The following is a 23,488-nucleotide window of genomic DNA, read 5'->3' as shown; positions in this document are numbered from 1 at the left end:
GATGGCAACTGGTTTCAGCTTTCTAAGCTTGCTTTTCCTCCCAACTCTCCCGTGTAGCTTCAACTGCAATATTAAACCATAACAGGAGTAGTAAATTTTTTAATTGCTTTTTGTTCTTTCCAGAACCCAAGCTTTCATCTGTATTTATCAACCCTCCTTCCTCCTTAACCTGCTTCCCTTTACAAACTCCATCTTGCACGAAATACCAACAATATTGATTATACTTGCAACTTTGAATTGCTTAAGTTTCGTTTAAAAAGGAACTGTTTTCAGTGATCTATTTACTGCAGTCCTCTTGCCTGCACAGAATGAAAACTGGGAACGGGGTTAAACCTGGCTTCAGTCTCCATGTTCTGACAACTTCATAGTTCTTAGTTACTTGAGAAAATAATGGAGACTTTCGAATGCTTAAAAAATACATCAGTTGTATGGACTAACACAGTCTGCCTGATATGTACGTTGTGGGAACCACGGCGTTCTCCATTGTGCGAAACCTTCTCGAATTGAAACTTTTTGACCAACATTTGATTTCCCTTCCTAACTGCTCTACAGTGGCTCATTTCCCATTTTGTTCACTTGAGTCACCTTCTTCACTTGTTCTTTGAGATGGTATATGGACATGCAAACAAGCCGTTGCTTTTCAAGCTTTAGGCCCCAAAGTTGCTGCTTGACAATTTATTTGAAATTAGGGAACTGTATTATCCATATTCTTGGAAATTTTCTGAAAGTTTTGCCTTGTAGAAGATAAGCTATCTGCTCTGATAATATTTTATTCATGGAAAGAATATACAGCTAGCGTATTCTGTAAGTAGTGCCATATCGAGTAGTTCAGAGTAAATTCCATAACAATATAGTAATACACATCTAGCTTAACAGAGTTGCTTTACACACCTCAGCAAAATGTAATTTATTTTCACTTGACAAAACTAGGAATATTATTTATTGAAAGAATTTGTGATTCGGTATCTTTATTATTGAGAACATAATTTTCAATTCTCGTAAGTTTTCAGATAATAAATTTGTAGATTGAATTTGTCATGAAATAATCAGAGACTTTTCATAATGCTTTTTTGTAAGGATTTACAGCATTTATACTGCCCCATTTTAATGTTGATTTTTTTTTTATAAAGAACGCATTCATGGTCTCCATATTCTTTATTGTTTATAATTATTTTTCTCCCTTTTGAATCACCTCTGTGACTGTTTATTGTTTCACCCATCTCTTGAAACCTTGGTGTCTTGCTGAAGCACTAATCTGAGAGTGTGGGTCAATTATGGCACATTCAGATTCAGGTGTAATATCACTGGCATAGGTCATGAAATTTGTTAACTTTGCAGCAGCAGTACAATGCAATGCATAATAAAAGATTTTTTAAAAAAAGTAAATAAATAGAAAATACTGTATATCTCGATGGAGAGGAAATTGAAGTGGTTGATAGTTTCAAGTTATGTGGATCGGTGATCAACGCCGAAGCGGTAAGCAGTCAAGAGATCCAAAGAAGGATTGCCCTTGGCAGAGCAGCCATGAGGGATTTAGAGAAGATCCTCAAGAACAGGAGTCTATCTCTATATACAAAGATTTGACTTTACAAAGACTGTGAAAGTTAGATGATGAAGAAGGACAGGAAGTGTATTGACACCTTTGAACCGTGGTGCTGGGGAAAAATACAGTACTACACATCTCGTGGACCTCTCACAAAACAAATGGATTGGTCCTCAATGGTCCTCTCTCTGGAGGCTCAAATGACAAAACTCCAGCAATTGTACTTTGGGCACATCATACAAAGAAACAGTTCCCTGGAAATAATATTATGCTTGGCAAGGTGGAAGGGAGGAAGGCCGCCAATCAGATAGATGGACACAATAAAGGCAGCTATAAGTGCAGAGTTATCTACACTGAACTGCCTTTGCAAGGATCTACTCATTTAGGGCAACTATCCATAGAGTTGCCATGAGTCGAGGATGACTCGATGACACGTAACTATGTATATCTTAGTTAAATATTTAGTGCAGCATACCAGCATTAAACTGATGTTTAACCCTCAATCAAAACCCTGAAACTTGCAGTGGTGATCTCAACTCATCTCAACTTTTAGAAGTTTTCACTTGCGAATAATTAACAAGTCTTTCAGGAATGTTTAGTGGAAGTAGACTACATCTGAGCTAAGGGCCATGTAAAATCTTCACACTGCGCAGTCCTTTTGACACTTATGAAAAACTAGGAAAGTAAATAATGTAAGCTTGAAGTTATAAACAAGCTGGTTATTGATGCAAAACCTGTTGCTTTGGGTTTAAGCGGCACACTGCCATTCGGGTGATGATGGCTGGTTAAGTGAATTTATCAGACCGTGTGTACTTCCATTAACTGAAAGAAATGTAGGTCTTAACACAATTGTCCTTCCCTCCTACAAGCAGGTCATGCCTTGCATATGCTCTTGAGGGCCCTGTAATTTTTTTTTGCAATTGGAGTTGACATGTATAACAATGGTGAGACGAGCTTTTATTCTGTTGTACATCTGGTTGTGTTTGGATGTGTTGCAAGTGGCTATAATTAAAGTTCTCATGAGAACTCACTGCGGAGAACAATGCCACAGATTTGGCTGGGTATACTCTACCAATTCTCCCATCACCCTGAAAGCTAGTTGGTCGCTGTTTGTTTTTATTGTGGTGATTTTTTTGTTTTAGTGGTGTTGGGGAGGAATTGAGATGTTGGCTGCACATCACAACAGTTGTTTTGTCTGCGCATTCCTTCTGCTTTATCAAAAGTGCCGTGATAAAACCAATAACGAAGAGAAGGCATTCAATGTATAGACAGGATATTCAAAAGGTCTGTGTTTCCTGAAACAAAAAGACTTCCATCCTTAGTGTTTTCTGTGACCTCTGGATGTACCAGACATTTAAATGCTTTTACAACCATTGTTATAGGAAAAGATAAAGATTTTCTTCCATATTTTTCCTTTCTGCTGCCAGCATCAAGCTCTCAGGCTTATCATTTACCTGGTCAGAAGGACCCTTTTTCTGAACCCAGACACTGAGAAAACTCAGCTCATGCTTCCACTTTCTCTCTGCAGTTCGGCATCAGAATTAGGTTTATTATCATTGAGATATGTCATGAAATTTGTTATTCCACAGCAGAAGTACAATGCACAACATAATTGCTGCAAGTTCCAAAAATAAATAAATAACAAAAACTGAAATAATTAATTGGTGCCAAAAAAGTCACATTGAAATGATATTTATGGTCAATGGACTTCAGAAAACTGACAACAGAGGGAAAGAAGCTATTCATAAAATGCTGAGTGTGGGTCTCAGGCTCCTGTACCTTTTCTCCGATGGTAGTGACGAGAAGAGGACATTTCCTGGGGAGGGTTCTCAGTGATGGATCTCACTTTCTTGCGGCAAAGCATCCTTATGATTTCCTTGATGGTGAGGAGGGTTGTGCCCCAGGTGGAGCTGGGTTCTTGCAGTCCTGTGATTGGATTCTCCAATCCAGGCTGTGGTGTCAGAATACTCCCCACTGTAGACCTGTAGAAACTTGCAACTCTTTGATGATATACCAAATTTCCTCAAACCTCTATTGAAGAGAGCTAGTGGCCAGCCGCCTTCGTGATTGCATGAATGTGTTAGGCCCAGGATAGTTCCTCTGAGCTGTTGTCACCCAAGCACTTGAAGCTGCTCACCCTTTCCACTGCTGACCCCTCAGTGTGAGCTCTTGCATGTTTTCCCAACTCCCCCTTTTTGAAGTTCCCAGTTCATTGGTCTTACTCATGTTTAGCTACAACACCACTCAACCAGGCGATCTGTTGCCATCTGAGATTCTGCCAACAGAGGGATCATTAGCGGATTTATAGATGGTCTTTGAGCTGTGCCTAGCCATGGGTGTAGTCAGGTTTAGACAATGTGCACATTATTTTGCTGATTAGGACTAAAGATCTGATTACCATGGGACTTTCCAGTAGAGTTTGAGATTATTTGGTCCATGGTGCCTTCGTAACCATGATCTTCATTTCTCACTGAACCTTTTCTTTCCACCATAGAGAGTTATTATTCTTGCCCATATTCTAAGCTACATTCACATCCAGAACAATAGTTTTGAACCTTGTGTGTCTACTCCTTTATTGGATGTTTTGCTCCCATATTCACAGCACTACATAACCTGTTCACCTTTTTATCCCTCTGGATTTACTCCCATTTCCCAAATCCTCTTCTGTTCCTGTGAGTATTAGAGTATGCACCTTTGATGGCAGAATTTAATGCCTGAAAGAGCATTAGGTTTGAATACAAACATTAACAATACATGAAGGGGAAGAAGGGGACTCTTGAGCTTGCTTTCCTCATCAATATTGACACAGGTTCTCATTACTGCCCAGCCACAGATTCCTGTGTGTCCAAAAACCTATTGAACTCAACCTTGACTTACCACCACATCCACCTGAAGTAGTGCAGTCCAAAATGATGGCATTAAGGCACTTTTAGTCCTAAAATCACTGATCTCTTCTCTTGAGGCAGTTCTAGACTCTCCACTTAGTAGAGATAGCATCTTGGTATCTATCCCGTCAATCCCTCAATTTTCCATGCCTCGACGAACACTCCCTCTAATACCTCAAAATTTCAGTGAATGCAGGCCATTCTCTCTCAACCTCCTGTCATCCCGGAACTCAGTCTGGCAAAACTCTGTTGTGCTGATACCAAGGCAGGTGTATTATTTGGCAGATTAAACATGCAGTTTTTCGGTCTGTAATTCAAATTCTTAACCAAACTTGACTCTAGAGTATATTCATTTGTTTACCATATCATTAGAATATAATGTTCTGTAGGAGTGAGTCATCCAAAAGCATGCATTTCTCCAATATGTTCTTCAGCTCCCAATTACTCCAAAGCAATGTAGTCACTGTCATGCTTGCTGCATAACAGCAAGTTTCATACTGCAAGATGCAGGAAGCTACACAACGGGTAATGACAAGTTATCTTGTTTAAAAATCTAGCAAAGATTTTTGTGTTTGTTCTGCATGTTTCTATTAATTAAAAAAATTATTGAAACCCAAAGACTTTTTTTGAGGAACAACTTTCTTCTTCCAGTTTGAGGATTTATGTAGATGAATCCTCTCTTTTTTCCCCCCGCATCACCTTTTAGTGTTGTAATGTTTAAATAATATTGACACTTTTCAATCTTTCAAGAGAAGTATACTTTATTGTCACCAAACAATTGATACTAGAGTGTACAATCATCACAGTGATATTTGTTTCTGTGCTTCTCGCTCCCTGAAGTACAAATCAAAGTAAATATAATAAAAATTTAAATTATAAATCAGAACTAGTAAAAATAGAAAAGGGAAAGTAAGGTAGTGCAAATCAGGTCCAGATATTTGGAAGGTACGGCCCAGATCCGGGTCAGGATCTGTTCAGCAGACTTATCACAGTTGGAAAGAAGCTGTTCCCAAATCTGGCCGTACAAATCTTCAAGCTCCTGAACCTTCTCCCGGGGGGAAGTGGGACAAAAAGTGTGTTGGCTGGGTAGGTCTTGTCCTCGATTATCCTGGCAGCACCGCTCCGGCAGCGTGCGGTGTAAAGTGAGTCCAAGGATAGAAGACAGCACCACATCCATCTGATGTAGTGCAGTCCAAAATGACGGCATTAAGGCACTTTCAGTCCTAAAATCACTGATCTCTTTATTGCTTCACTAAATTTCATTCATTGTGTTTGTCCATTTCCCCAGTCATTGCCGTCCACCATGAAGAAGACTTTCATTTCCTCATACCATATCTGAGTTTTACATTTTCAGTTTTGAAATTAAACCAAGTTTGTGTCACTGATATGCTTCAGCCTTGCCAATCAAATACTCTGATGTTTCATACAGATGCCCAACAATGCAGCATTACCTCAGCACTTGAGTATGAGTGTAGAATTTGTACCTGGGTATCTTATTTCTGACTCAAAGGTGTGTGCTATTTGTGTGGGTTTGCACTGACTACTTATTTTGCTTTGCTGACAGTTTGATCTCCACCATCATCTCTGAGAAACAAACAATTGAATTGGAAGATCATGCCTTATTTGATTTTATACTTTCTTGCAACCTTGCCTAGGTAGACGTGGAGAGACAGATCAATATTCAGGACCCATTTGGAACAATTGCTACCATGGCCGTATACTACATGGGTGCTTCTTTAGAATGTTAGGTGTTGGCCATGAAAACTACCAATCTTAAAAGAGACTGGATGGCAATATAATTCCTTGAAAAGTGAGTTGATTGGCATAACGATATTCTTGAGTGTCCTCCATTAGCACTTGGCAGGATTGTTATCATAGACTGGTGGCAGGGAGAGGAGTTGTCCTTAAAATTTCAGTATTAAAAAAATCTGTAAGTGGCCAGTATGGGTCCTAAGATCAAATGTTGGTTGATGGTAAGATGGTACCTTAGTGGTGAAGCTTGTGAAGTGAATGGCCACTCAGAGGTTCATGACAGATTGTTGCTTTAGTGGATTGTTTGAGACTTGAGTGGCCTGACAGAGTGCATAAAGAAAGCTGCGCAGTAACCTCGTGGTAAGCAGACTAAAGTCTACTTCTGCCAGTGCTCAGTTGGTGGGAATAAGTTTCGGAGGATCCCGGGTGTTATTTAAAGGGGCTTCACCTTTTGCATGCTGCTGGATATTTGAAGGGAGGTTTTGAAGTATCAACATTAGCATGATGTTGAAATTCTCTGATGACCTCATGTGGAGGAAGTGCTGTGTTTCATTTTGTAGGGATAATAAGGACAAATGGCAATGTTTGTCCATCGGTGTTTTGCTGTAGCATTGTATGGGCCGGAGGTGTACATGGAGAACATGAGGTCAAAGGGAACAGTGCTAACTTGCAAAAGAGAGAGGCAGGAGGGTGGGATGTGACACTTTTGCAGCAGAATTGCTGCTAAATCTTTCCAGTTCCCTCTTTTGCACCCCCCCCACCATACCCCATCCTCTGCCTCTGAATCGCTTGTCTGAACCTCCAAATAACATCCACTGAATTAATACACCATGCCTGTTGTGTTCAGACCAGAAGACATAGGAGCAGAATTAGTCCATTCTCCACATCATGGCCAATTTATTCTCTCTTTAATCCCCATTTTCCTGTCTTCTCCCTGTAACCTTTGACACTCTTACTAATCAAGAGCTTATCAACCACCGCTTTAAATATACCACCTGACTTGGCCTCCACAGTCATCACTGGCAATGAATTCCACAGATTCACCACCCACTGGCTGAATAAATTCCTCCTCATCTGTGTTCTAAAGGGACATCCTTATGCCCTCTGGTACTTGTCTTCCCCATTATGGGAAACATCCTCTCCACGTCCAATCTATCTAGGTTTAATCTTTGTTTATGTCAAATCTGCAGAAGTCTGCCTCAGAACCTCCAGATAAATTTGAATTGTGGTAATCAGCAAGCAGGACCAAATTTGCAAACCGTGAAAACAAGCTTTCAAAGGGGCTTATCTTGCTAGCATTGCATCCACTTAGCAGCTGCTTTGAATCTTGCATGCAAAATTACCACTGGGGTTTAGCTGCAAGATGTAATGTGTTCATAAAGCAGCCTTGCCTTTATAGGCAGTTATGACAATAATCAGCTGGGTTGCCATCACTATTGGTGAAGATTCACTTTAAGTTAAATTCTGAGCATGAACTGTCCAGACCAGATAGGACATAGATGCTTTCTCCTGTAGTTCACTCTGCACAAAGGAAGTATGATGTCACAGCAGCAAGGGGAAATAGGATGCCAGCAAGTTTATAAATAGAAGTGTCTTAGACTTGGCAGTTCCTCAGGAAAAGAAAGTCAGACAACATTTAATGGACGTTTTTAAAATGGGTTTAATAGCATACCATGCATGGGTCCAGCAGAAATACAATCCATTTTCCAATCTCCTTGCGCTGCTGTCTGCCAGATGGCACATTAGTGGGTTAAACTGCCCAAGAGTATACTATCACAGTGGGTGTATTTAAAAATAGGCTGCAGTTAGCACGACACTATTAAAGCTTGCAACATCAGAGTTTGGCGTTCAATACTGACGTCTTTTAAGGACGTGAATGCTTGGGGTTCCATGGGGGTTCTGGTTTCTTTCCACATTCCAAAACTATACCACTTGATAGTTAAGTTGGTCATTATAAAATGGTCCTGTGTTTAGGCTAGGGTTAACACGGTGGTTTGCTGGGCAGTGTGACTCGTTGGGCCGGATGGGTCTGTTCTGCACCGTATCGCTAAATAAAATAGAAACGTAGAAAACCTACAGCACAATACAGGTCCTTTGGCCACAAAGCTGTGCCAAACATGTCCTTACCTGAGAATTTACCTAGGGTTACCCATAGCCCTTTATTTTTCTGAGCTCCATGTACCTATGCAGGGGTCTCTTAAAAGACCCTATCGTATCCACCTCCACTACCGTCACCAGCAGCCCATTCCACGCACTCGCCACTCTCTGTGTAAAAACTTACCCGTGACATCTCCTCTGTACCTACTTCCAAGCACCTTAAAACTGTGCCCTCTTGTGCTAGTCATTTCAGCCCTGGGGGGAAAAAGCCTCTGACAATCCACACGATCAATGCCTCTCATCATCTTGTACACCTCTGTGAGGTCACCTCTCATTCTCTAAGGAAGAAAGACTCTGTTCACTTAACCAATTCTTATAAGGCATGCTCCCCAATCCAGGCAACATTCTTGTAAATCTCCTCTGCACCCATTCTATGGTTTCCACGTCCTTCCTGTAGTGAGGCGACCAGAACTGAGCATAGTACTCCAAGTGTTGTCTGACCAGGATCCTATATAGCTGCAGTGTTACCTCTTGGCTCCTAAACTGAATTCCACAATTGATGAAGGCCAATGCACCATATGCCTTCTTAACCACAGAGTCAATCTGCACAGCAGCCTTGAGTGTCCTCTGGACTCGGACCACAAGCTCCCTCTGATCCTCCACACTGCCAAGAGTCTTACCATTAATACTATATTCTGTCATCATATTTGACCTACCAAAATGAACCACCTCACTGACTCTCGGTTGAGCTCCATCTGCCACTTCTCAGACCAGTTTTGCATCCTATCAATGTTCCACTGTAGCCTCTGACAGCCCTCCACACTGTCCACAACACCTCCAACCTTTGTGTCATCAGCAAATTTACTAACCTGTCCCTCCTCTTCTTCATCCAGGTCATTTATAAAAATCATGGAGAGGAGGGGTCCCGGAACAGATCCCTGAGGCATACCACTGGTGACCGACCTCCATGCAGAATATGACCCATGTACAACTACACTTTGCCTTCTGTAGGCAAGCCAGTTCTGGATCCACAAAGCAATGTCTCCTTGGATCCCATGCCTCCTTACGTTCTCAATAAGCCTTGCAAGGGGTACCTTGTCAAATGCCTTGCTGAAATCCATATACACTACATCTACTGCTCTACCTTCATCCATGTATTTAGTTACATCCACAAAAAAATTCAATCAGGTTTGTAAGGCGCGACCTGCCTTTGACAAAGCCATAGTGACTATTCCTAATCATATTATGCCTCTCCAAATGTTAATAAGTCCTGCTTCTCAGGATCTTCTCCATCAACTTACCAACCACTGAAGTAAGACTCACTGGTCTGTAATTTCCTGGGCTACCTCTACTGCCTTTCTTGAATAATGGAACAACATCCCTTCAATCCTCCGGAACCTCTTCTGTCCCCATTGATGATGCAAAGTTTATCACCAGAGGCTCAGCAATCTCCTCCCTCACCTCCCACAGTAGCCTGGGGTACAACTCATCTGGTCCCAGTGACTTACCCAACTTGATGCTTTCCAAAAGATCCTGCACATCCTCTTTCTTAATATCTACGTGCTCAAGCTTTTCAGTCCACTGTAAGTCATCCCTACAATCGCCAAGATCCTTTTCCATAGTGAATACTGAAGCAAAGTATTCATTATGTACATCTGCTATCTCCTCCGGTTCCATACACACTTTCCCACTGTCACACTTGGTTGGTCCTATTCTCTCACATCTTATATTCGTACTCTTCACATACTTGCAGAATGCCTTGGGGTTTTCCTTACTCTTGGCTGCCAAGGGCTTCTGGCTCTCCTAATTTTTTTCTTAAACTCCTTCCTGCTAGCCTTATAATCTTCTAAATCTCTATCATTACCTAGCTTTTTGAACCTTTCATAAGTAGTTCTTCTTGACTAGATATACAAGAGCTTTTGTACACCATTATTCTTGTACCCTACCATCCTCTTCCTGTCTCATTGGAACATACCTATGCAGAATTCCACACACTTATCCCTTGAACATTTGCCACATTTCTTCCGTACATTTCCCTGAGACCATCCGTTCCCAATTTACGCTTCCAAGCTTCTGCCTGATAGCTTCATATTTCCCCTTATTCCAATTAAATGCTTTCCTAACTTGTCTGTTCCTCTCCCTCTCCAATGCTATGGTAAAGGAGATAGAATTGTGATCACTATCTCCAAAACATTCTTCCACTGAGAGATCTGACACCTGACCAGATTCATTTCCCAATACCAGATCAAGTACGGCCTCTCCTCTTGTAGTCTTATCTACATATTGTGTCAATAAACCTTCTTGAACACACCTAACAAACTACACTCCATCTAAACCCTGCGCTCTAGCGAGATGCCAATCGGTATTTGGGAAATTAAAATCTCCCATCAGGACAACCCTGTTATTATTTCACCTTTCCAGAATCTGTCTCCCTATCTGCTCCTCGATGTCCCTGTTAGTATTGGGTGGTCTTTAAAAACCACCCAGTAGAGTTATTGACCCCTTCTTGTTCCTAACTTCCACCCACAGTTATAGTTTGATCGTTCTACATACTTAGTGATGACTGGGAATTTATTGCAAGATACAGTACGTCAAGTGCAATCTGGTGGGTCAGGTGATGCCACAGTGTCAGAATTAAACATTCAATCTCATCAAGTTTAGTTGGCAGTGAATAATAGACTTGACATTTTACCTGAAGTTAATCCAACTAGACTACTGTTCAGCAACTCGTGATTTAGTAAGTCAGTATGATTACTGAGACTGTCTAGTGCCATTTCCATTGAGAATTTCCAATTATTCCTTGTCAATTCTAATTTTGCTTTGCAACCTTTCAAGTACAAGGTATTTTAAAATCAAGTAAATAAATCTGTAATTAAATTCTTAAATACAGGTAGCTTTTCCATTAGTCTTTTAGTACTTTTAGTTAAATACGTTAAGGGATGAAAAGATTGAACATGCAATGATGGAGGTTTTCCAACCTTCCATTTCTGTTTCTGCCTGTTTTGTGGTACTCTTTGTATATGTTTGTTCAACAACAACTGCTGCCATTTCCACCAATCTGCCTTATGTGAGAGGACAATGGAAAGGCCTCTTGAGTCTGCTCTCCCTTTCAATAAGATCATAACTATTCTTTTACTTTAGCAGCACACCTTCACCAGCTCTGCATCTGTTGATTGCCCTCTGGACTAAACTTAGCAGCAGCTCTGGACTATACTGTTTTGGTTGAAAATTGCTAGCATTCAATATCCTCTATCAGTGATTCCCAACAGCAGAGGTTATGTGTCCTGAGGGGGCATTAGGGGAAATAGAAGTCGTTAGGGGGCATTCTAGATTCTTGGGGGTGGGGGGAACAGGATTGTAAGCGGCACCCTAATGTGAGGCAGGAGACCTGACCGACCGTGTCAACTCGCAGCCGTCATGAACATCCGATAGGCATTCCCAGTTTGTGTTAATTTTAAATTTTAGTTTAGCCCTGTTAATGATGGATAAACATGTCACGATCTCCATGAGTCTGAAGGCAGTGAAGTCTTGAATTCTAATCCTGTATGAAATAGAAACTACAGAAAGTATGTTAATACGATGTTACATACCTGGACTATAGTTTTATTCTTTTCCTGTCAGATCAGCAACACTAGTGTGTCTTATTTGCAATACTGTACTGTCTAATGAAGCCATGAAACCATCAAGATCGCAAGAACATTCCCATAAAAACACCCTGAAAAGCCTTTGTATTATGTATTACCCTGTTCCAGAAGATGAAAGAAGCATTCAAAGAGTTGCACACTCAAGTCATTTGCCAAGAAAGCTGAAAATGACCTTGATAGTGATCTCAATGCTTCTTATAACATTTCCAAAATGATAGCAAAGTGTGTAAAATCTCATACAATTGGTGAAAGATTAATAAATGCCTGCTGTGTCAGAAGTGCTCACCACTGATCTCAAAATTGATACCAGTATTTTCAAATCAACTCCTCTGAGTACTAACGCTGTAGCTCGACGTATTGACAAAATGAGTGAAGGCATTCAGTATCAACTGTGCACAGAGCTACAAACAGAATTTGGGATACAACTGGATGTGTCAACTGTACGAGATAACGTGGGATTGCTAATGGTATATGAATAGTTTATCAAAAATGAAAAAGCTTATGAAGAGATTCTCTTTTGTAAAAAGCTTAATAACAAATATCAACAGAGAATCAATCTATGATGAACTCAAAATGTATATTGAGGATAAAAGTATTGCAATTAGGAACATGATTTCTCATGCAACAGATGAAGCACCATGCTGATTTAGTGGCATTTATGAAAAATGAAATTCCAAGCCTGCCACCCACTGTGCAATTCATCGTCAACATCTCAGAACCAGAAAGTCAGCCAGCGACTTTTTTCAAGTGTAACTCTTGTAATATCTGCTATCAACAAAATTAAAGCTCACCCATTAAATAGCAGAATACTTTATCAGTTATGCCATGATAATGATGAGTTTGAAACCTTCCTTCTTCACACTGAATTGTGTGATCTTTTTGACACTGTGGTTGAATTTTTGTTCAAAGTTGACAAAAGCTTGGGCAACAAGATTGAACTTCTAGCCAGACTGTATGACAAATTTAACATTATAAATATGAAACTGCAGGGTGAGAATTTCAATTTAATCCAGGCAAAAAGTACAGTGTCAAATTTTATCTGAAAATTGGAGATAGATAAGTAAAACATTTGGAGAAGAATGTTCTCACAGTTTCCCTGCATGGAAAGTACGGTATTTCTCTTTCACAGATGTTGATTTGCAAGAGTACTACTTATAACTGCAGTCACTGAAGAAGGATTTTCAGAATCAATTCAAGAAATTCCAGACTGGCTAATATTAAGCCACTTCTTTGCGAGGTGGAAGAACAGGAAGAGAGCCTGCAAGAAGAAATTATTGAAATTTATAATGATGAAGAAGCAGAAATGCTTTTCAAAGATGTCATCTTTTGTGGTATGTGTCTACATTGTCATCCTAAGTTTCCTGGTCTTTGGAGAAGAACGAAATTGCTCTTCCTTGCATTTCCATCCTCCTACCTTGCTGAAAGAGGCTTCAGTGCAGTGAACCACATACTCACAAAAACAGAAAATGCTTGGACGTTGTTAATCGTGAGGTCTTAAAGCTTTTGTTGGCACAACTTGAACCAGATATTTCAACTCTTGCTAAAAACCATCAAACTCAAGGATCACATTGATATTGAAACTGCAGTACAGTACCCAGGTACTGTGTAAGCTAGGTTTAAAGACAAATAAAAATTTAAAGCTGATTCATTTTTTCATGTTATCATATAACACTAGGGGGCGCTGGAAAGTATATTGTGCCTAAGAGGGACATTGGCAAGTATGAAGGTGCTTTAGGGGAGTGGTGGCAATATGAAAGTCTTTAGGAGGGTGTTGGGCTAAAAAAGTTTGGGAAACACTGCTCTATATGAAGAAACTTTTTTATATCTTTAATTGTGAAAAGGAAATTCCTTATCTTCACCCTTCTGTCCCTGTTCTTCAGACATTTCATCCAGGCAAGCATCAGGCTTGCATCTATTCTTTAAAGAATGTTGTATGTTTTGATGGTATCACTTCTCAGTTTTCAACATTTTAGCGAATATAGGCCCAGTCCATTTGCTAACTTCTTGTGGGGTGATTTGCCTCTCCCCCTTCCCCCTCCCTACTTTCTCCTTTGTAAGTACCTTCTTAAATATAAAGCTTATCATACCTGTGCACAATATCCCTGTGCCATAAGCAATGTTCCCTCTAATTTTTAGTAGTCAGTGTGCGCAAAAATCTTACGTTGTGCAAATTCTTTTTCCTGTGACTAAAGTATGTGAACACTGAATGCACACATGGCACAGTTCATATAGGTTTACAAAATATTTGACATAAAACTGCACAGAATAACAAAATAACATACATATTTAAGTCACTCAGTTATTTTTTCTCTCTCGTCTTTGGCATTTACCCATTCTTTGATCTCGTCTGTATTTGGTTGTTTTCGCTCTTGCTCATCTGCACTCAGCCGTAACATGCGTCGCACTCCTGTAACAGGTAATAATGGGTTCTGTTGCCTGGGCTTTTGTACACCACCTAAAGGTGATTTACTTGCCAGATGATGCTGCAAAAAGTCAAGTTTCCAAATATCATCCCACTTCTTTCCACGAGCAAATTCTCCAGCAACTTTCGCATCATGACAATACAAACAGGTAATTCTAGTTTCTGAATCATACTTAAATACTTCTCATAGCTGAATGTTCATGACCTCGTGAGCTTTCAAATTTGCAGTTCTTTTGCGCTTCACACCCTTCGTTTCTTTTGAATTCGACATTGTGAATCAATATTTTTTCTATAAAAACTTGGTAAGCTATCTACAGGATTTGAAACAGATCATTGCAAACTTTACGATATGAACACTGTCCGCCAAAGATAGCTGCCGCCATGATGCAGCTATACAAACCGGAACAAGAAGGGTGAAGTGTCGTAAATTAGTGACGTGCATTGTGGTATTTGAAAAACTGACTGACTAGTTATCAGAAGCATCTAACTAAAAGATTATTTTCAATAAGTATAATTATTAATTACTACATTATTTTAGGTAACATTTAGGATTTCATTTTCACGAAACAATATTTGCAAGGATATGAAGCAGTACAGTGAATAGATATTTCACAGTGAACAACTACATTTCGTGCACACTTTAATTTCCTTTGTGCGCTGGTTGAAAACGTGTGCGTGCACACAGCTTAGAGGGAACATAGGCTGTAAGGTTTCTTTATTCTTTACCCAGTTTCTATCATGATAAAGTCATTTTAAATTTCTATATCTCTCAATTCGTACAGATCCCTCAGATTATAACATTTCTTGACCTTTTAATTTTATTTCTAAATGCCTGCTTTTCTATTTTTCCACATTAGGTGCCACTGGCTATGGTACCCACTCTCTCAACTTGTCCATGTTCTCTTGAAGCCTCTCTGCATCATTCTTAAAGGGTACTTTGTCATTCAGTTTTGTTCTATATGCATAATTGATAATGTAACACTTGCCCCACCTTATACAAAATGTTCAGACATGTGATGAAACGTTGGAGTGCTATGCTGATCCCTGTAGCGTGCTAGGAGGTTTGTGACCACTTATAATTAATTGTAATGTTTTCTCTGCAACTAATGTCAGATTTTTTGTATTGCATTTTCTCTTCCTTCATTCTTAAATATTAGATGATAGTAAATATATTCTCACTATATGAGTATTGTTCAGAAGTTTATGGATTTTTCCTTGTTGACAACCAGTGCATTCATTATTTCCAATGCTGCTACTTTCAAACTCTTGGAATGCAGCTCTCAGAAGCAGGTAATTATTTTTAGATTTTGTAAATAATGCTGACTTCTGATTCATAAACCTGCTGTCCCCGTTATCTTTGAGTGATTTTGTGGTTTGCTTTGTGAAGGCTGACATCAAATTTCTCTGCCTTTCTGTTAGACTCCATGGTTTCTTTCCTCTGTTGCAATCTATAAGGGACCCACATCACCTTTTGCTGACTTTTCTTTTTTACATATCTGTGAAAGCTTTTAGTCCATCAAACTAGGTTGACCAAGTGCTGCAGTTTCTTGTTCTTCATCAATGCTGTAGGTATTTTCAGACAGCATCTTAAAGACAGAAAGTTTTGTTAAAAAAAATGCATAGAAATTAAGGCAGAAGGTACAGGAACCAAAGGTGGAGCTGTTAAACTCAGGCTAAATAGGAGGGAAGAATTTGACAAGCAGATTTAGGATGTTACAAGACTTTTAGGGTTGTGGAAGTGTGGAACCATCATTTAACAGCAAGAGAGAGAATTTTAAAGTTGGGAACCAGTTTAAGTACCCACACTGGGATGTTGGGGGAAGTAGTTTAGAATATAGCCAGAAGTTTATAGAAAGGAGATGAAACAAAGCCAGTTAGGAGAACTACGTTGGGATTATCAAGCCTAGAATGAAGGGTAAAAGTTCATATGTGAGAGGTTAGAGTCATTGAGTCACTGAACTGTACAGCACAGAAACAGGCCCTTTGGCCCATCTAGTCCATGCCAAATCATTTAAATTGCCTATTGAAGACAGATGGGCGGGGGGTGGGGGGGTGGGGTTGTGCCCAGTGATGAAACTTGATACCTGGCAGCTACATTGAAGTTAAAGTCAAGTTTGAGTAATAAACTTGAGGCTGGTGTGAAACCAAGCCTGACGTTTAGAGTCTTGTAGACTTCTTGTGGGTAACTGTATCCTGCATGGAGTCAGTGTCCAGGGTATGCGCAGTAACGGCTCCGTTGAAATACAGGTCTGGAAAGTGATGGCGAGTTCCTTCAAATGACTTAATGTCCTTCACTTAAAGAAAATGAGAAGCACAGGAGTGCTGGTAATGGTCACCCAGTTTATAAGCAAATACACAGCAATAATTTAACCAGACTCTTTCGATGTGACAGCTTTGTCAGTATGCAGTTGTTCACTGTGAAATATCTATTCACTATACTGCTTCATATCCTTGCAAATACCGTTTCATGAAAATGAAATCCTTTACACCTTGTCTGTAGGTTATTGTATTAGACAATTATTCTATTCCACTGATTGTATGTGAACTTAGAAAGAAAAATTGCCAAAATGTTATGGTGATTTGTGGGAGTTTGGTCGTGGGTTTATTACTTACTGTTTGCTTCCAAAAAATATTGTATTTTGTGAGAATTGGCTGCATTCTTAACACTAGGTCAAGGATAATAATTTAAATTCACTGGATTATAGTGTCATGAATTCTGTAAACTTTGATGGATATCTGCCATCTTTTACAGTTGACTGAGGTTTAAAATGTCAACTTTAGTTTTGGAAGTTGCAGCAAAATCTCCAGTGGAGGTTATAAAACCTGATAACACAGTTTCTTATTTCTTTTGGATAGCTCAGACTTGATTGTGACTCTATTTAACAAATATAACTTTTCTTTATCTACAGTTGCACTTTGATCTCTGACTATCTTTGGAAATGGTTCACGATTAATTAATTCACTCACTCCTACACAATGACTTTTTAATCTGATAACTGCTGGGCATAGTGATATCATTGAAGGAGACAGTGTAGCTTTATCAAACCTTTGCCAATATCTGCGGAGAGGGTCGTGGATGACACTGATTTGGTGCTTTATGATACGTTGCATGCATGTGATGCTTGATGCAGCATTAGAAACTTCTGTGGTCAATCTCCAATCCTGGTGCAGGTGAAGCTTCCCACCCCACTTACCATTCTAAGTAAGTTTTCAGGAGCACCGTTGAGAGTGTCCTTATCAGCTGCTTCACTGTCTGATATGTGAATTAAAAGGCATCTTACCATAAGACCCTACAAAGGATTGTGAGGACTGCTGAGAAGATCATTGGGATCTCCCTTCCACCTATCCAAGATACTTACCAGGAGTTCTGTGTAGGCATGCCCTTAGCATTGTCAATGATCCCTCCATCTGTCCAACAATCTCTTTGAACCCCGACCATCAGGCAGGAGGTTTCGTATTAGAACAAGGACTGTCAGGATGGAAAACAGCTTCTTTCCCCGGGCTGCGAGACTGCTGAACTCTGTGCCTCCGCCCAGGTCTCATCACGTATGAAGAACCAGTTGCATTATACCGTTTACTTTTTAACTTGTGACAGAAGAGCTCCTCATTATTTGTTAATTTATTTGTGGTAATATTACTTTGTGTTGTGTGTGAGTTATATGAACTGTGTTGTGCACTGTGATCCAGAGGAATGTTGTTTCATTTCGTGATGTACATATGTGTTGTTAAATGACAGTAAACTTGATCTTGATCAGCATGCCTTAGTCAGCAGTTCAAGTGTAACATATATGCAACCAAATGAGACTAAGTTCCTCTGGACCACGGTGCACCCACACAACATATGTCACACACAGCACACTAAGCAAGCTATTACCGCAGATAAGTTAATAAAATGTAATACAAAATGCATGTTGTGTGCAGCACAGATAAACAGTAAACAGCTTGCCATCATTGTGATGAGATCCTGGTGGCGACAGGGTATTGGTGTCTTGGACTGAGAGAAGGAGCTGTTACCCAGTCTGGCAGTCCTGTACCACCTCCTTAACAGTATTGGGTTGGAGAGATTGGGGGATGGGTGGTAGGGATCCTCAGCATTGCTTTGGGCCCTTTGCAACGCTGCCTGTAAATGTCACCAGTGGGTGGAGGGAGACCCTGGCTGGTGATCCTCTGTAGGGTCTTGCAGTCTGATGCCTTGCAGTTTCCGTACCACATAATGAAGTAGCCCGACAGGACACTCTTGTTGGTGCTTCTGTAGAAAGTTGTTAGAATGAAGGCGGCCGCATCTCCTCATATCAAGCATTCACATCAGGATGGGAGGTGTCGCAGTTGTGTTAACGCGCAGAGTGGACCTGCATTCGGTTATGGTTTATGTATCTTGCCACAAATGCCGCGTGACCCTGGTGTCACAAAGATGTTTGTGCCTTTCTGATGGCATGGGAGAGTGCAGACTTTGCTGACTTTAGCGTCGTCCTGTCCTCCAATCTGTAGGCAGCATCCTGATACGTAAGCCGTGCATGAACCTGTGCGGTAGGCCGTGGTTTCAGGTTTACCCGGCAGCATAGTGTTTAATCATAAAAGTCCTCAGTGCATTTTCCTATGTAGCTAGTCTCTGATGTTGTGTATTCATCAGTGTTGACATGATAATCTTAGGTAGCTGCCTCCTTCAATGTGCTCCAGTCTGGCTTTTGAAACTGTCCTTCAGGGATGAAGTAGTGGCTTCTGGCCAGGTCCTGATCTCCCTGTAAACTGGTTTGACCATTTTAACCTGTATGCAAGGATCAGCAAAATGGATATGTAGTCTGTGTATCCGAAGTGAGGGAAGGGGCAGCCTTGTAGTGTTCACGGATGTTTGTATAAACCCAATCTAATAGTTGATGGTCTCTTGAGATATCTGTTTCCTGTTTAGAAATAGAATGCGCTATTTTGAGAGATTTCACCTCTTCTGTGTGTTGGTGGGCAACGCAGAGAGCTAAAAATTGAACCTACCAACAATAGTGTTGCCACCTTTGTACTAGATAAGACCACAAACTGGTAATGCCCACTGGAAAAAAAAGTGCTTACCACACAGACATCTTGCTGGGACTGAGCAAATGTGACTAAGTAAATTTCATTGGAATTCGCTTTGTTTTTAAATGCTGATTTAGCATTTGGAGAAACTTTCATAACATTTCCCCTTCGAATTGTTGCTATGAATATGTAGCGCATGTGCTTTTGCAAAGTCCTTGTCTCTAGTTATACATTTAAAAATATAAAAATACATTTAAATGACTTAAGTTTAATCAAAATTCTTCTCAGACTGCGTGTCACACTCATTAATATTAACTGTACTGTTTTTGTCTTTGTTATGAATTTGATGGCATTTATAAATGTGTAAGTTTAATTAATTGAAATCCAAATCCTCTTCTGTTGGCATAAGTCTACTGATCGTCCCTGTGTTCATCTCAATGACAACTATTCTCTTTTTGAAGGGATCACTCTTTGACTCCTGTCTTCTGTTGTGTTCTGTGTCAAAGCTTCCACAACTGCTGGACTTCAGGAATATTCACACTTAATTGTTCTCTGCAGTTGCTTATGTAGAAATCAAATGGTCTGACTCACTTGCACTTCTAACCTACCTAGCAGTGTTGCAACACGAAGCTTATCTTCTAAACCTGAACCTCTAGCAAGTTTAAGCTCACCTCACTTTGGAAACCTTTCTTCTGCTCTTACTTCCAAATTCAGCAAAGCACATCAGGTCATCATCATTTCCCCAGGGATGTATTCAGTCACTGGAATTTGCGAAACAGAGAAATAGAATCAGGAGTAAGCCATTTGGTTCCCATGCTTGTTCTGCCTTTCAGTAAGATCATGGGTGATGTTCTAGGTCAATGCAACTTCCTCAGACCTATCCGCATCCCTCAATTCCTTAGTGATTGAGCTTCCACGGTCTCCTCAAGCAGAGAATTCCTAAGATTCCTTGCCTATTGCGTGAAGAAACTTTTCACCTTGCTCTGTATGACTGACAGTTTATTTTGAGACTACGATTTTTGATTCTAGATAGCCTGCATCCACAATGTCAAGCCTTGTAGGAGTTTGTCTCAGTGATCCAAACTTGAGAAAATGTGAGCCCAGTTTGTTTAACCTTTCCCCGTGACAGCATTGCCATCCAGGGAATCAATGTGGTGAATCTTTGCTGTACTCCCTCAATTGCACTCAGTGTATGAGTAGGGACCAGACTTGTGTACAATTTTCCAGGTAAACTTCACCAGGGTCCTATATAATTGAAATGAGGTTGTGAATATGGCATTGATCTAATATGACTGTCTCCTTTGTTGACTCTTCTCAGTTTGGACTGATCTCTGTATGAGGCTGAATATTAAGGGCATGTGAATTTTGATCACATTTCATTTCACTAATTTTAAATTTAAAGTAACCAAAATGGATGACAATTATGTATTGTCATCTCCCTAAAGATCATATATTATAAAAGTGATTGTTCTCAGTGAAGACACATGGCTCCTCATGCTTTTCCTCAAACTGTTGGGGACGGTTTTTCACCAAAACCTGCAATTGATATAAGTTGTGTCTGAGGCCAGACCAAATTTTTCTTACAGTAGTTTATGTCGGATCTTGCTGAGATGTCCTCATGGGCTGTCTCTAATTTGGAGTAACCCTATGACTGCAGTCATGGCAGTCTGTGTACATGCTTGCCCCCTCTTCTAGACCCTGAGCAGCACATGGATAAAGCTTTGATTGCTGCTTCCATTGTACCAATGTCAAAATACTTTGAGCGAAGTTTCTCCCATTGTTCGGCCTCATTGTTCCCCAGGTATAACTACTGTACAGTCCCATCTCATTTGGTCTTGACTTGTGAATGTCTGCTCATAATGTCTGCATTCTGTCTTTTCATCCAAATTTCTGCTGGAAACAGACCAACCAATCATCTGCTTCCTTTAATACTGGTGGTTATGCATCAGTTTTTTGATTATTAAGGAAAAATCACCCTATACTCCCTGTATGTTGTATGATTTGCTATCTCTATCAGATTGGTCTTAATATAATGTATGTGCTGTGACATTCTGCGTAAATACTCAGGATTCAAAGTCCCAACCAATCTGCTAGGAAATAATGAGGCTTGTGGCTATATGAATGGCCAAGAGGACTTTCTGGTTGGTAATTAAAATTGGTGAGATTTTATAATTCCAAGTATGATTACATATTCCTCCTTTTTGTGTGATACCTCTAGCTCACTATTTTAAAATTCTAATTAATTTCTCTCCCTACTACCCCCACTTACCTCACAAAATGTGAACGGTTACTTATGTTGGAGATAAGTTACTTAGAGTAATCGACTAATGTTCATGTTTTTGCTGTTTTCAGTCCTGTGCCTTAAGGATATGGGTTTAATTTTCAACGTGTAGTTTTGGCATTGTTATGGAAAAAAATCTAGTAATCTACATCAAGAAATGCATTTGCTAATCTCAAATTTTGATGCATATGCAATGCCCATATCATTTATCTGTTTGTGGTTGTAGGTATAGTAAAGACTTCTGTCTGTATCCTGCATTCATTGACAGGGAATAGTGAAAATTGGTAATACTATTCTAGCAGTATGTTATAATTATCCTAACATTTCATCCAACATTTAGTTTTCTGCATTGTTCAGAAATTTTTGATGTGGATCAATTTATAGGAAGAAGGCAATATTGTAAGGGAACTAGTAAACAATAGAGAAAATAACACCCAAATTAACACAAGTAGAAACAATAGCTTGATTTTTTTTTGACTGTGTGCTTTTGTGTTCTGCTATTACTTTTGTCTACGGTTGACAGACAGCCATTAGTCAAGCAAACAAAGACTGTCTATAGGCTCATTATTGATGGTGGGGATTTTTTGATAGCTTTGATCTCAAATTGAAATTTGTGCCAAAAGGCATTCGAAGCTAAAGGTCTGACCTTCCTCCCTGGTGTGCAGTCAATATGTTCTACTGCTTCCAAATCTGTGTTGGGTTCTCTGCTCGCAGCCTTTGAAAGTTACACCAAAGTCTGTCCATAGGAGCATCCGATGTAAAATCTGATGTCCCTGATCCATGTTTATAGTGTTGACATTGTATCAGAGGGCATTTAGACAATAGACAATAGGTGCAGAAGTAGACCATTCGGCCCCTCGAGTCTGCACCGCCATTCTGAGATCATGGCTGATCATTCACTATCAATACCCAGTCCCTGCCTTGTTCCCATATCCCTTGATTCCCCTATCCATCAGATATCTATCTAGCTCTTTCTTGAAAGCATCCAGAGAATTGGCCTTCACCGTCTTCCGAGGCAGTGCATTCCACACCTCCACAACTCTCTGGGAGAAGAAGCTCTTCCTCAACTCTGTTTTAAATAACTTATTCTCAATCCATGCCCTCTGGTACTGGACTCTCCCAACATCTGGAACATATTTCCTGCCTCAATCCTATCAAATCCTTTAATTATCTTAAACGTTTCAATCAGATCCCCTCTCAATCTCCTCAATTCCAGCGTGTACAAGCCCATTTTACGGAAACATGAGGATCACTAAAACACAATAAATTTGACATGTGACTTGACACATTTATCCAATGCAAGTAAAACTCATCGGGAAGTTCTTTCTTGCAAGGAATTCCTCACTCTACCTTGTAGCCGATGCTCAAAGTTAACATGTATCACCCAGGCCATTGTAATGGAATATCAAACTACTAGCAAACATATCTTGTTTTTACTCTTTATGTGGGCATTTAGCACCAAAAAGGGTTTGTCGTTAAGAATTCACTCAGGACATTTGCACAAAAGAATTCATCTGTCTTCACGCGCCTTGAAGCCATTGACTACACTTGAATAAATCCTGTTGCCAATTTTCTTGCTTAAAGAAAGAGCCTTGTTTCATCAAGTTTAAAAACTGGAAAAGCATGCGGCCTTGAATACATTAATAATCCTGAGTTAATGTTGCTGTAATTCTTCGTATTTATAATTTAGTATTCTGGTATTGAACATATCTGTCCATCGAAACCCTGCTAGGAGTGAATTTCTTGACGTCACTGGGATGATAAGCTCATACAGAGACAAAACTTAACCTCTAACAGCTACGCTGTTGACAAGCATCCTTCTGTACTGAACATTTCAATGATTGCAGAATTTCTCAC

At 40.0% G+C, this 23,488-nt stretch overlaps 1 protein-coding gene across 7 annotated transcripts in view; it reads left to right on the top strand.

Moving 5' to 3' along the window:
• LOC132393124 (rho GTPase-activating protein 6-like) overlaps positions 1-23,488 on the top strand; it is a 532,445-nt gene that overhangs the window by 356,151 nt on the left and 152,806 nt on the right. Inside the window, exon 1 of one of the 7 annotated variants that reach the window (XM_059967957.1) lies at positions 15,256-15,275. The exons of the other annotated variants lie outside the window; for them this stretch is intronic. The gene's annotated coding sequence lies outside the window, so the exon portion shown is untranslated. Of the gene's footprint in view, positions 1-15,255; positions 15,276-23,488 lie in introns of those variants that run through there. 7 annotated transcript variants of the gene reach the window in all.

The sequence above is a fragment of the Hypanus sabinus genome, chromosome 4, assembly GCF_030144855.1.
Source record: "Hypanus sabinus isolate sHypSab1 chromosome 4, sHypSab1.hap1, whole genome shotgun sequence".
NCBI classification, from domain to species: domain Eukaryota; kingdom Metazoa; phylum Chordata; class Chondrichthyes; order Myliobatiformes; family Dasyatidae; genus Hypanus; species Hypanus sabinus.
The sequence above is the reverse complement of the archived record's forward strand: the minus strand, read 5'-3'. Positions and strand labels throughout refer to the sequence as shown.